This window comes from Macaca nemestrina, chromosome 7 (assembly GCF_043159975.1).
Source record: "Macaca nemestrina isolate mMacNem1 chromosome 7, mMacNem.hap1, whole genome shotgun sequence".
NCBI classification, from domain to species: Eukaryota; Metazoa; Chordata; class Mammalia; order Primates; family Cercopithecidae; genus Macaca; species Macaca nemestrina.
The window spans coordinates 44,205,464-44,218,283 of NC_092131.1; positions in this window are offsets into that span (position 1 = coordinate 44,205,464).

Sequence of the window (12,820 nt, forward strand, 5' to 3'; positions counted from 1 at the left end):
TAGCCAGGCATGGTGGCGAACGCCTGTAATCCCAGCTACTTAAGAGGCTGAGGCAGGAGAATCGCTTGAACTCCAGAGGCAGAGGTTGCAGTGAGTTGAGATTACACCACTGTACTCCAGCCTGGGCGACAAGAGTAAAACTCCATCTCAAGAAAAACAAAAAATAGGCAGGGCACGGTGGCTCACACCTGTAATTCCAGCACTTTGGGAGGCCAAGGTGGGTGGATCACCTGAGGTCACGAGTTCAAGACCAGCCTGGCCAACATGGTGAAACCCCATCTCTACTAAAAATACAAAAATTAGCCAGGTGTGGTGGCCCACACCTGTAATCCTAGCTATTTGGGAGGCTGAGGCAAGAGAATCACTTGAACCCAGGAGGCGGAGGTTTCTGTGAGCCAAGATCGCGCCATTGAACTCCATTCTAGGCGACAGAGTGAGACTCTGTCTCAAAAAAAAAAAAAAAAAGAAATAGAGAACATACTTTCTTCCCAAGCACATATGGAGTCAGCAATGAAAATTGGCTATATCATAAACAAATTTTCAATAGTAGAATAAAGCAAATAAAGCAAATTTTATTTTATTTTATTTTATTTTGAGACAATTTATCATGCTGTCACTCACGCTGGAGTGCAATGGTATGATTATGGCTTATTGCAGCCTCGGCCTCTTGGGCTCAAGTGATCCTCCCACCTCAGCCTCCTGAGTAACTGGGACTACAGGCACATGCCACTATACCCAGCTAATTTTTTTTTTTTTTTTTTGTAAAAGTAAGGTCTCTATATGTTACCCAGGTTGGTCTCGAACTCCTAGGCTCAAGCAATCCTCCCACCTTGGCCTCTCAAAGTACTGGGACTACAGGCGTGAGCCACAGCATCAGGCTTATTTTAGTTAAACAATAATTAGTGCCGGGCACGGTGGCTCACGCCTGTAATCCTAGCACTTTGGGAGGCCGAGGCGGGCGGATCACAAGGTCAGGAGATCAAGACCATGGTGAAACCCCGTCTCTACTAAAAATACAAAAAATTAGCCAGGCGTGGTAGTGGGTGCCTGTAGTCCCAGCTACTCAGGAGGCTGAGGCAGGAGAATGGCGTGAACCCGGGAGGCGGAGCTTGCAGTGAGCCGAGATCGCGCCACTGCACTCCAGCCTGGGGGACACAGCGAGACTCCGTCTCAAAAAAATAATAATAATAATAATAATAATAATTAGTGAGTAAATAATATAATAATTTGGGTGCTGTGACTCACGCCTGTAATTCCAGCACTTTGAGAGGCCAAAACAGGAGGACTGCTTGAGCCGGGGAATTCGAGACCAACCTGGGCAACATGGCAAGACTCTGTCTCTGTTTTATTTTTTAATTTTAAGTTAATAAACAATATAATAAAACTAGAAATCAGTAACAAAAACAGAAAACAAGTAGTTCTTTCCACCTGGAAATTTTAAAGTGCCCTATGAGGCCAGGTGCATGGCTCACACCTGTAATCCCAACACTTCGAGAGGCAGAGGCAGGCAGATAACTTGAGGTCAGGAGTTGGAGACCAGCCTGGCCAACAGGATGAAACCTCGTCTCTACTAAAAATATAAAAAGTAGCCAGGCATGATGGCACATGCCTGTAGTCCCAGCTACTCAGGAGGCTAAGGCAGGAGAATCACTTGGAACCCAGGGTGCAGAGGTTGCAGTGAGCTGAGATCGTGCCCCTGCACTCCATCCTGGGCAACGGAGGGAGACTCCATCTCAAAAAAAAAAAAAAAACAACTGAATAAATAAAGGGCCCTACTAAACAACTGTTAGATGAAATGGAAAATAGAATTAAAATTGAGCTTGAATAATTTCTAAGAAATAACAATGAAAACAATACATATCAAAGTCTGTAAAAAAAAAATCAGCGACCAAAGAAAAATATATAGTTTTAAATATTTCTATTGCTAAAAATGAAAGAATGGTCAAAAATGAATTTGATTTCTCACTAATAAACCTAAACCAGCTACACACACGATGGCTCTCACATATAATCCTAGCACTTTGGGAGGCCAAGGCAGGCAGATGGCTTGAGCCCAGGAGTTCAAGACCAACCTGGGCAACATGGTGAGCCCCTGTCTCTCCAAAAAATACAAAAATTAGCCAGAATAATGGTGCGTGCCTGAGGTCCCAGCTCCTTGGGAGGCTGAGGTGAGATGATTGCTTGGGCCCAGGAGTTGAGGCTCTGGTGAGCCGTGATAGCACCACTGCACTCCAGCCTGGGCAACAGAGCCAGACCTTGTCTCAAGAAAAAAAAAAAAAAAAAAAAAAGGCTGGTGCGATGGCTCATGCTTATAATCCCAGCACTTTGGGAGGCCAAGGTGGGTGGATCACCTGAGGTCAAGAGTTCGAGACCAGCCTGGGCAACATGGTGAAACCCATCTCTACTAATACAAAAAAACTAGCTGGGCGTGGTGGTGCATGCTTGCAATTCTAGCTTCTTGGGAGGCTGAGGCAGGAGAATCACTTGAACCTGGGAGGTGGAGGTTGCAGTGAGGTGAGATCACACCACAGCACTCCAGCCTGGATGACACAGTGAAACTATGTCTCAAAAAAAAAAAAAAAAAGAATAGAAAAAAGAAACCTAAACCAAAGTAAATCAAAGAAAAGCAGATTATCCCTTAATAGTTTAAGGTATTAAAAACAAAGAAAGAAAAAGAAAAGCGGAAAGTAAAATAAGGATAAAGCAGATATTAATTATGTCAAATACAGAGAACCAATGAATAAATTACCATGCCAATTATTTGAGGAAAAAATTTAATGACAGGCCACTAATTAATCAAAACAAGAGAAAGAAAGTATAACACTAAATTTTAAGAAATGATAAGAGGAGTATAGCCATTTAAACAGAAAATTACATAGTATTATGAAAATACATTTTTTGTTTTGTTTTGTTTTGTTTTTTTGAGACAGAGTTTTGCTATTGTCAACCCAGGCTGGAGTGTAATGGCATGATCTCGGCTCACTGCAACCTCTGCCTCCTGGGTTCAAGCGATTCTCCTGCCTCAGCCTCCCGAGTAGCTGGGATTACAGGCATGTGCCACCACACCTGGCTAATTTTTGTAATTTTAGTAGAAACGGGGTTTCACCATGTTAGGCTGGTTTTGAACTCCTGACCTCAGGTGATCCACCTGCCTTGGCCCCCCAAAGTGCTGGGATTACAGACATGAGCCACTGTGCTCAAAAATACAATTGAAAGCCTAGATTTAATGAAACTTGCAATATGCCAAAATTAATCTCAGCAGAGATAGAAAGCCTAGACAAATCTATTTTACTAGAAGAAATAAATATATAAAATAACTATCCACATAAAAAATATGAGACCCAGGTAGTTTCATGAGGAATTATTCTAAATTTCCAAAGATGTGATACTTAGATGCTGCCACATAAATTGTTTTGCAGCTTTTTCCTTTTATTTCTCTTTTTTCTTTTTATTTAAAATAGAGACAGGGTCTTGCTACGTTGCCCCGGGTTGTCCTGAACCCCTAGCCTCAAGAGATTCTCTCGCCTTGGCCTCCTAAAGTGCTAAGATTACAAGCGTGAGCCACCACACCTGGCTTGGGCCATTTTAAAATAAGAAAAACTTCCCAATTGTTTTTATGAAGCCAGTAACATTTTATGAAGCCAATCAACATAATATTGATTCCAAAATCTGACAAAGACTGTACAAAAAAGTCTACAAACTACTCTCACTTATGAATATGAATGTAAAAAAAATTCCAAGTCAAACATTAACAGCAGAATCCAAAAGCACATTTTAAAAATACTTTATGTAATCTTGCTCCTTGGTATTTACCCAAATGAGTTAAATACTTACATTCACACAAAAACCTATAAGTGAATGTTTATAGCAGCTTTATTCATATTGCCAAAACTTGGTAGCAACCAAGATGTCCTTTAGTAAGTAAATGGATAAATAAATTGTGTTAAACCCAGACAATTGAGTATTATTCAGTGCTAAAAAGAAATGAGCTACCAAACCATGAAAAGACAAGGAAGAAAATTAAGTGCATATTACTAAATAGGAGAAGTCAATCTCTACATACTGTATGACTCCAAGTATATGATACTCCAGAAAAGACAAAACTATGGAGACAGTAAAAAGATCAGTGATTGTCAGGATTGGGGGGATGGAGGGATCAATAGATGAAGCACAGAGGATGTTTAGGGCAGTGAAACTATTCTGTATAATTCTATAATGGTGAATACATGTCATCATACATTTGTCAAAATCCAAAGAGTATGTGACAAGAAGAGTAATCCCTAATGTAAACTATAGACTTTGCATAATGTGTCAGTGTAGCTTCATGGATTGTAAACTCTGGTGCAGGATGCTGATAGTGGGGAAAGCTGTGTGCATGAGTGTGTGTGTGGAAGGAAGGCAGTATATGGGAATTCTCTGTACTTTCCACTCAATTTTGCTGTAACTCTAAAATTGCTTAGAAAAATAAACATCAAAATTTTAAAAATTACTTTATGACCCAGGTGAATTTATTCTAAGATTGCAAAGATGGTTCATATTAAGAAAACCATTAATATAATTCACTATATCAATAGATAGAAAGAGGAAAATCAGATTTTTCCACAGGTGCTGAAAAGGCCTTTGATATAATTCAGTATCTATTTCTGTTTTTTAAAAAATCTGAATAAAATAGGAATTGTTGGATACTTCCTTAACATGATAAAATATATCTCAGCACCTTAGCACTTAGTCGTTAGAGGCATTCTTACCAAGGTCAGGAACAAAGCAAAGATGCTATCTCACTGTAATTTAATATTTGAATGGAGATTAGCCAATATAATAAGACAAAACAATTCAAATAAAGGTATAAAATGTAGAAAAGAAGTTTAATTACATCTACTGATATTATGAGAATATACCTAGAAAACCCAAGATAATTCATCTTAAACATTAAGGAATTCAGCGATGTAGCTAGATTTAAAATTAACACACCAGCTGCGCACAGTGGATCACACCTGTAATCGCAGCACTTTAAGAGCCCTAGGCAGGTGGATCACTTGAGCCCAGGAGTTTGAGACCAGCCTGGGCAACATGGCAAAACTCCCTCTCTACAAAACACACACACACACACAAATTAGCCTGGCGTGGTGGGGCACACCTGTAGTCCCAGCTACTCCAAAGGCTAAGGTGGGAGGATCACTTGAGCCTGGGAGGTGGAGGTTGCAGTGAGCTGCAATCTCACCTGCCCTCTACCTGTACTCCAGCCTGGGTGACAGAGTGAGACCTTATCTCAAAAAAAATTAAATCAACATACAAAAAACAATAGCCTTCATACATATCAAACACAATAGAAGATTTAAAGTAAAAGCAAACCCCATTCACAAAAGCAACCAAAAAGGTAAAATACCTAAGAGCAAACATAACAGAAAGTATGCAGACTTATATGAGAAAAACCTGAAACACCCTTGAAGACACAATGGTAACCTTGAACAAATGAAAGCCTCCTTTGTTCTTGGATAAGGCAAATACAATCATAAATATATCAATTTTCCCCAAAATTAACATATGTATACACCGGTACAATGGTTCACACCTGTAATCCCAGCACTTTGGGAGGCTGAGGCGGGCAGGTCATTTGAGGTCAGGAGTTCCAGACCAGCCTGGCCAACATGGTGAAACCCCCATCTCTACTAAAAATACAAAAATTAGCCAGGCATGGTCGAGTGCCTGTAATCCCAGCTACTCAGGAGGGTGAGGCAGGAGAATCACTTGAACCCAGGAGGCAAAGGTTGCAATGAGCTGAGATCGTGTCATTGCACTCCAGCCTGGCTGACAAGAACAAGACTCCATCTCAGAAAAAAAGAAAAAGAAAAATGGGCAGAAGGGCCAAGTGCTGCAATCTCAGCACTTTGGGAAGCTGAGATGGGCAAATCACTTGAGGCCGGGAGTTTGAGACCAGCCTGGACAACATGGCAAAACCCTATCTCTACTAAAAATACAAAATTAGTCTGTGATCCCAGCTACTTATGAGTCTGGGGCACAAGAATTGCTTGAGCCTAGCAGGTGGAGGTTGCAGCCAGCTGAGATGGTGCCACTGCACTCGGCCTGGGTGACAGAGTGAGACTCTGTCTCAAAACGACAACAACAAACAAAAAAAAAAGAAGAAGAAGAAGAAGAAGAAAAATGAGCCAAAAAAGGGCCAGATGCGGTGGCTCACACCCGTAATCCCAGCACTTTGGGAGGCCAAGGCAGGCAGATCATGAGGTCAGGAGATTGAGACCATCCTGGCTAACATGGTGAAACCCTGTCTCTACCAAAAATACAAAAAAAAATTAGCCAGGCATGGTGGTGGGTGCCTGTAGTCCCAGCTACTCAGGAGGCTCAGGCAGGAGAATGGCGTGAACTCAGGAGGTGGAGCTTGCAGTGAGCCAAGATTGTACCACTCCACTCCAGCCTGGGTGACTGAGAGAGACAGTCTCAAAAAAAAAAAAAAAAAAAAAAGAAAGAAAAAAAAAGAAAAATGGGCAAAAAACATGAACAGACAATTCACAGAAAAATATAGGTAAATAGTCTCAAACCCTTATGAGACATTCAACTTCCTAACAGAAATCTGCATAAAAACCAAACAGAAATATCATTTACTATCTATTAGTTTGGCAAAGATTCAAAAGCTTGACAATGTACTCTGTTCATGTGGCCCTGTGGAAAAACATTCTCATATTGTTGCTGAGAGTGCAAAATGGTTCAGCCCCAAATAGAGAAAATTTCGGCAACATCTAGCAAACTACATATAACCTTACAAGAACTTACCCTGAGGAGATTCCTAAAGAAAAACAAAAACAACATACGCACAAAGTTGTCCACTGCAGCACCATTTCTTTCATTGACAGATGATTTATCTTAGGGTTTGCCAACGGAGGCAGAGAATGGAAGGCGGACGAAGGGAAGAAGAGATATGCTTCCTGTTTCCAGTTCCAGTCAGGTCCCCCAGCACCATGAGGACAGCTACATATCCAGCCTTTTGCTTCTTTGGGGGCTCACAGCTTCAACTACTTGGCCCCTTCTTTCCAGAAGTTCCAACACCAATCTTAGAATGCACCCAACCGAGCAACAGCTGTGGTGCACCAGCAAACCAGTCCCATGGCGCCCCCAAGAGGTCTCAACTGTGGAGTATCTGCTCTCACGAACAGCACAGCCACATGGGGCCCCTCCTCTAAGTCCCTAGATTCTATTAATGCTACTTCTCATTTTGTTTCCCCTGCCCCAGGGGTGATGTCTCCTTTCTACAGCATTTTGTTTTGTTCTGTTTTGTTTTGTTTTGTTTTGTTTTGTTTTGTTTTGTTTTTGAGACAGAGTTTTGCTGTTGTTGCCCAGGCTGGAGTGCAATGGCACAATCTCAGTTCACTGAAACCTCTGCCTCCCGGGTTTAAGCAATTCTCCTGCATCAACCTCCCGAGTAGCTGGGATTACAGGCATGTGCCACCACGCCTGGCCTAATTTTTGTCTTTTTAATAGAGATGGGATTTCTCCATGTTGGTCAGGCTGGTCTTGAACTCCTGACCTCAGGGGATCCACCCGCCTTGGACTCTCAAAGTGCTAGGATTACAGGCATGAGCCACCACGCCCAGCCTCCACAGTTATTAATTAAAGGAGACCTAAAGAAGTGAAGGAATATATCTTGTTCATGTAATGGTGATGAACAGAATACCTTTGTCAGAGACATTTAAAATTGGAGTTTCTGCCTGTAATCCCTGCTACTAGGGAGGCTGAGGTGGGAGGATCCCTTAAACCCAGGAGTTCAAGTCCAGCAATATAGTAAGACCCCTGTTAAAAAAAAAAAAAAAAAGAAAAAAGAAAAAGAAAAAAAAAATGAAGGAAGGAAGGAAGAGAGGGAGGGAGGGAAGGAGGAAGGGAAAAGGAAGGAAGGAAGGAGGGAGGCTGGGAGGGAGGAAGGAAAGAAAGAAAGGAAGAAATAAAAAAAAAAAAACTGGGTTGCCTGAATGACCCTATAAAGCAAAACCAGTTGCCACACTAAAATGCTTATTTTGGAGTAGTTATTTGAAAAAGAAACAAGTCTCTTTTTTTTTTTTTTTTTTTTTTTTTTTTTTTTTTTTGAGACAGGGTCTTGCTCGGTCCCCCTGGCTAGAGTGCAGCGATGCTGTCTCAGCTCCTGCAACCTCCAACCTCCCAGGTTCAAGTGATTCTCCTGCCTCAGCCTCCCAAGTAGCTGGGATTACATTCATGTGCCACCACGCCTGGCTTATTTTTTGTATTTCTGGTAGAGTTGGGGTTTCACCATGTTAGCCAGGCTGGTCTCGAACTCCTGAACTCAGGTGATCCACCCACCTAGGCCTCCCAAAGTGCTGGCATTACAGGTGTGAGCCACCGTGCCCGGCCCCAAAAGTCTATATTCTTTAAGTCCCTCTATTTGGGGTTACTTTTTCTTCAGCAAGCTTAAGCTATACCCATACTAAGACATTGGATTAAAAATTTAAACGTGAAAACCAAAATGTTAACACTTTCAGAAGATAAAATTATCTTTTTAACTTCAGGGTGTGGAATAATGTCTTAAGACATAAGACAAATCACAGAAAGAAGATCTTTTCCGCACATAATAAAGACCTAGAATCCAGAAAATATCTATTTTTTAAAATCTTTATTTATCTCCCTATCTTTATTTATTTATCTTGAGACAAGGTCTTGCTCTGTTGCCCAGGCCAGAGTGCAATTGCGTGATCTTGGCTCACTGCAGCCTCGACCTCCCAGTCTCAAAAGGTCCTCCTACCTCAGTCTCTCAAGTAGCTGGGATTACAGGCATAAGCCACTGCACCCAGCCTCAGAATATATCTAGAACTTTTACAAATCAATAAGAAAAAATAAACAAATGACTAGAATAGCTGGACTGCAACTTTACAGAAGAAAAAAATTCCAAATGGTCAATAAATGGGGGTGGGGGGTAATGCTCAATCTTATTAGTAATCAGAAAAATCTAAATGAGGGCCATAGTGAGGTAACATTTTTACCCATTAGACTGGCAAAATTAAGAAATCTTAGGCCAGGCATGAGATTCACACCTGTAATCCCAGCACTTTGGGAGGCCAAGGCGGGCGGATCACGAGGTCAGGAGATGGAGAACATCCTGGCTAATACATTGAAACCTCGTCTCTACCAAAAATACAAAAAATTAGCCGGGCATGGTGACAAGTGACTGGAGTCCCAGCTAGTCAGGAGGCTGAGGCAGGAGAATCACTTGAATCTGGGAGGTGGAGGTTGCAGTGAGCCGAGATCACGCCACTGATTCCAGCCTAGGCAACAGAATGATACTCCGTCAAAAAAAAAAAAAAAAGAAATTTGAAAATACTAAGCATTGGTGAGGATGTGAATCACCAGGAAATTTTTGCATGCCACTACTGGAAGTATAAGTGGAAGTGGAAGTTGGTAAAACAATTTTAAACATCAATTTCACATTATTTTATAAAATTTGACAATTTGCAAACCTTAAGACAGAGAATTCCTACTCCTAGGCATATACTGTGTATAGTTAGAGCATGTACAAAATGTACACATAGGCTAGGTATGCGGTGGCTCACACCTGTAATCCCAGCACTTTGGGAGGCTGAGGAGGGAGGATCACTTGAGTCCAGGAGTTCAAGGCAAGCTAGGGAAACATAGTGAGATCCCATCTCTACAAAAAATTTTAAAATTAGCCAAGCTCAGTTATGCATGCCTATAGTCTGGCTACTATGGAGGCTGGGAGGATTGCTAGAGCCCAGGAATTAGAGGCTGCAGTGAGCTATGATTGCACCACTGCATTCCAGCCTGATCAACACAACAAGATCCTGACTAAAAAAAAAAAAAAAGTAAATACATAATGTACATGGATAAAAATGACTCATATATATATTTCCAGCAGCATTATTTTTCTAAATAAAATATTAATGAATAATTTACTTATAATAAAATGCACAAATTTTAAATGTAAAGTTCAATGAGTGCTACCAACTCCACAATCAAAGTTTTTTTGTTTTGTTTGTTTTTTGAAATGAAGTCTTGCTCTGACACCCAGGTTGGAGTGCAATCGCATAATCTTACTCGCTACAACATCCGCCTCCTGGAGTAGGTGGGACTACAGGGGCGTGCCACCACACCCAGCTAATTTTTGTGTTTTTAATAGAGACATGTTTCTGCCTGGCTGAACCCAGCCAGGCTGTTCTCAAACTCCTGACCCCAGATGATCTACCCGCCTTGGCCTCCCAAAGTGCTGGGATTACAGGCTTGAGCCACTGTGCCTGGCCCTTATTGTCTTTTTAATTTTCGCCATTTCATTGTCATTTTGATTTGCATTTCCCTATTGACTAATGATGTTGAGCATCTTTTATGTGCTTATTGGACATTTGCATTTTTTTGGAAAAATGTCTATTCAGATACTTTGTTCTTTTTTTTTTGAAATAGAGTCTCACTTTGTCATCCACGCTGGAGTGCAGTGGCACAATCTCAGCTCACTGAAACCTCTGCCTCCTGGGCTCAAGCGATCCTTCTACCTCAGCCTCCCAAGTAGCTGGGACTGCAGGCCCATGGCATTACGCTGAGCTAATTTTCATATTTTTTTGTAGAGGTGGGGGGTCTCACTATATTGCCCAGGCTGGTCTCGAACTCCTGGATTGAAGCAATCCACCTGCCTTGGTCTCCTAAAGTGCTGGAATTACAGGCATGAGCCACTGCATCTGGCACTTTCCTCATTTTTTAAATTGAATTGTTTGTGTTTTTACTGTGGAGTTGCAAAAATTCTTTACTTATTCTGGAACAAGTCCTATACCTGACATATGACTAGCAAATATTTTCTCCAGTTCTGTGTGTTGTTTTTATTGTATTGATGATGTCCTTTGAAGTACAAAAGTTTTTCATTTTGATAAAGTCCATTTTATCTATTTTTTTTCTTTTGTTGCTATAATTTTGGTTTCCTATCAAGAAACCATCACCTGACCCAAAGTCACAAAGATATACACATAGGCTTTCTTCTAAGAGTTTTATAGTTTTAGCTCTTACTTTTAGGTCAATGATCCACTTTGAGTTAATTTTTGTGTATTGTATCATCATACAAGGGGTCCAGCTTCAGTCTTCTGCATCTGAATATTCCATTGTCCCAACACCATTCATTGAAAAGACTATTTTTTCCCATTGAATTTTCTTGGCACTCTTGTTAAAAATCAATTGACCATAATATAAGAGTTATTCATTCCTTCCTGTACTTCTGAATTTACATCTTATATAATTTCCTGCATCCTTAAGAGTTTCCCTTAGCATTTCTTGTTGTGGCAGCATTACTTATAATAGTAACACAAATTAAAAACTCCCCAGTGTCCATAGATGAAAGAATGGATTGATAAAATGAGTTATTTTCTTACAATAGAATATCATCTAACAATGAAAATGAATCTACTATAACTACATACAAAAGCACAGACACCACTTAGAAACAGAATATCAACAACCCTGGCTTTTGTTCTCTGTGAGATGAGAAATCACTGTAATGTTTTGTAGCAGAGGAAGAATATTATCTAACTTACATTATTACAGGATTCATTTGGCTGCTGTGTTGAGCATAGACTGTTGGGGGAGAAAGGAGAGTCAAAGACAGACGTTGGCAGATCCACTGTGAGGCCATTGCAATAATTCAGGCAAGAAGTGATGGTGTCTTGGACCAAGGTGGTGGTAGTGGGAATGGTAACTGACAGAACTCTGGCTATATTTTGAAGACACAACCAACAAAACTTTAGGGTGTCAGTGAAGGAAAGGAATCAAGTAGGTACTATGGGTATTAGAATGAAAAGAAAATAAGTAAACTTTATTTTTCAAAATAATAGCTTAGTTGGCATAATGATATTACAAAAACTGAAGAATGGTAAATGAAAGGTGTCAGTGACCCCACTGTTTTTAGTCTGAACAAACGAAGAAACAGTCTTATAAGGTCGTCTGCACTTTTCTATATTTTTGAAGTATTTTATAATACATAAATGGTGAGAATGCATAACTTTTAAAAACAAGCTTCAGTGTGGTGAATCACGCCTGTAATCCTAGCACTTTGGGAAGTCAAGAAGGGCAGATTGCATGAGCCCAGGAGTTTGAGACCAGAATGGGCAACATGGTGAAATCCCATCTCTACAAAAAAATACCAAAAAATTAGCCAGGCATAGTGGCGCACGCCTATAGTTCCAGCTACTCGGGAGTCTGAGGTGGGAGGATTACCTGAGTCGAGGAAGTCGAGGCTGCATTGCACTGCACTCCAGCCTGGGTGACACAGTGTGACCCTGTCAAAAGGAACTAGAAACGCGAATTAAAATATTAATTGAAATATTTGGATATTTTCACTTTTTTTTTTTTTTTTTTTTTGAGACGGAGTTTTGCTCTTGTTGCCCAAGCTGGAGTGCAATGGCACGATCTCAGCTCACCGCAACCTCCGCCTCTCGGGTTCAAGTGATTCTCCTGCCTCAGCCTCCTGAGTAGTTGGGATCACAGGCATGTGCCACCACGCCAGGGTAATTTTGTATTTTTAGTAGAGACGGGGTTTCTCCATGTTGGTCAGGCTGATCTTGAACTCCTGACCTCTGTTGTCCACCCACCTGAGCCTCCCAAAGTGCTGGGATTACAGGCGTGAGCCACCACGCCCGGCCTTGGATATTTTCAAAATAATAATAATATTTAAGAAATTAGGTACTAGAAAACACTGATGCTAATGGGAATATTTCAAAGATGAACATGTACTTTCAGGGCTGGAAATACACACACACATGCAAATATCTACATTAAGATATGTACATACGTAAGGCCAAGCATGGTGGCT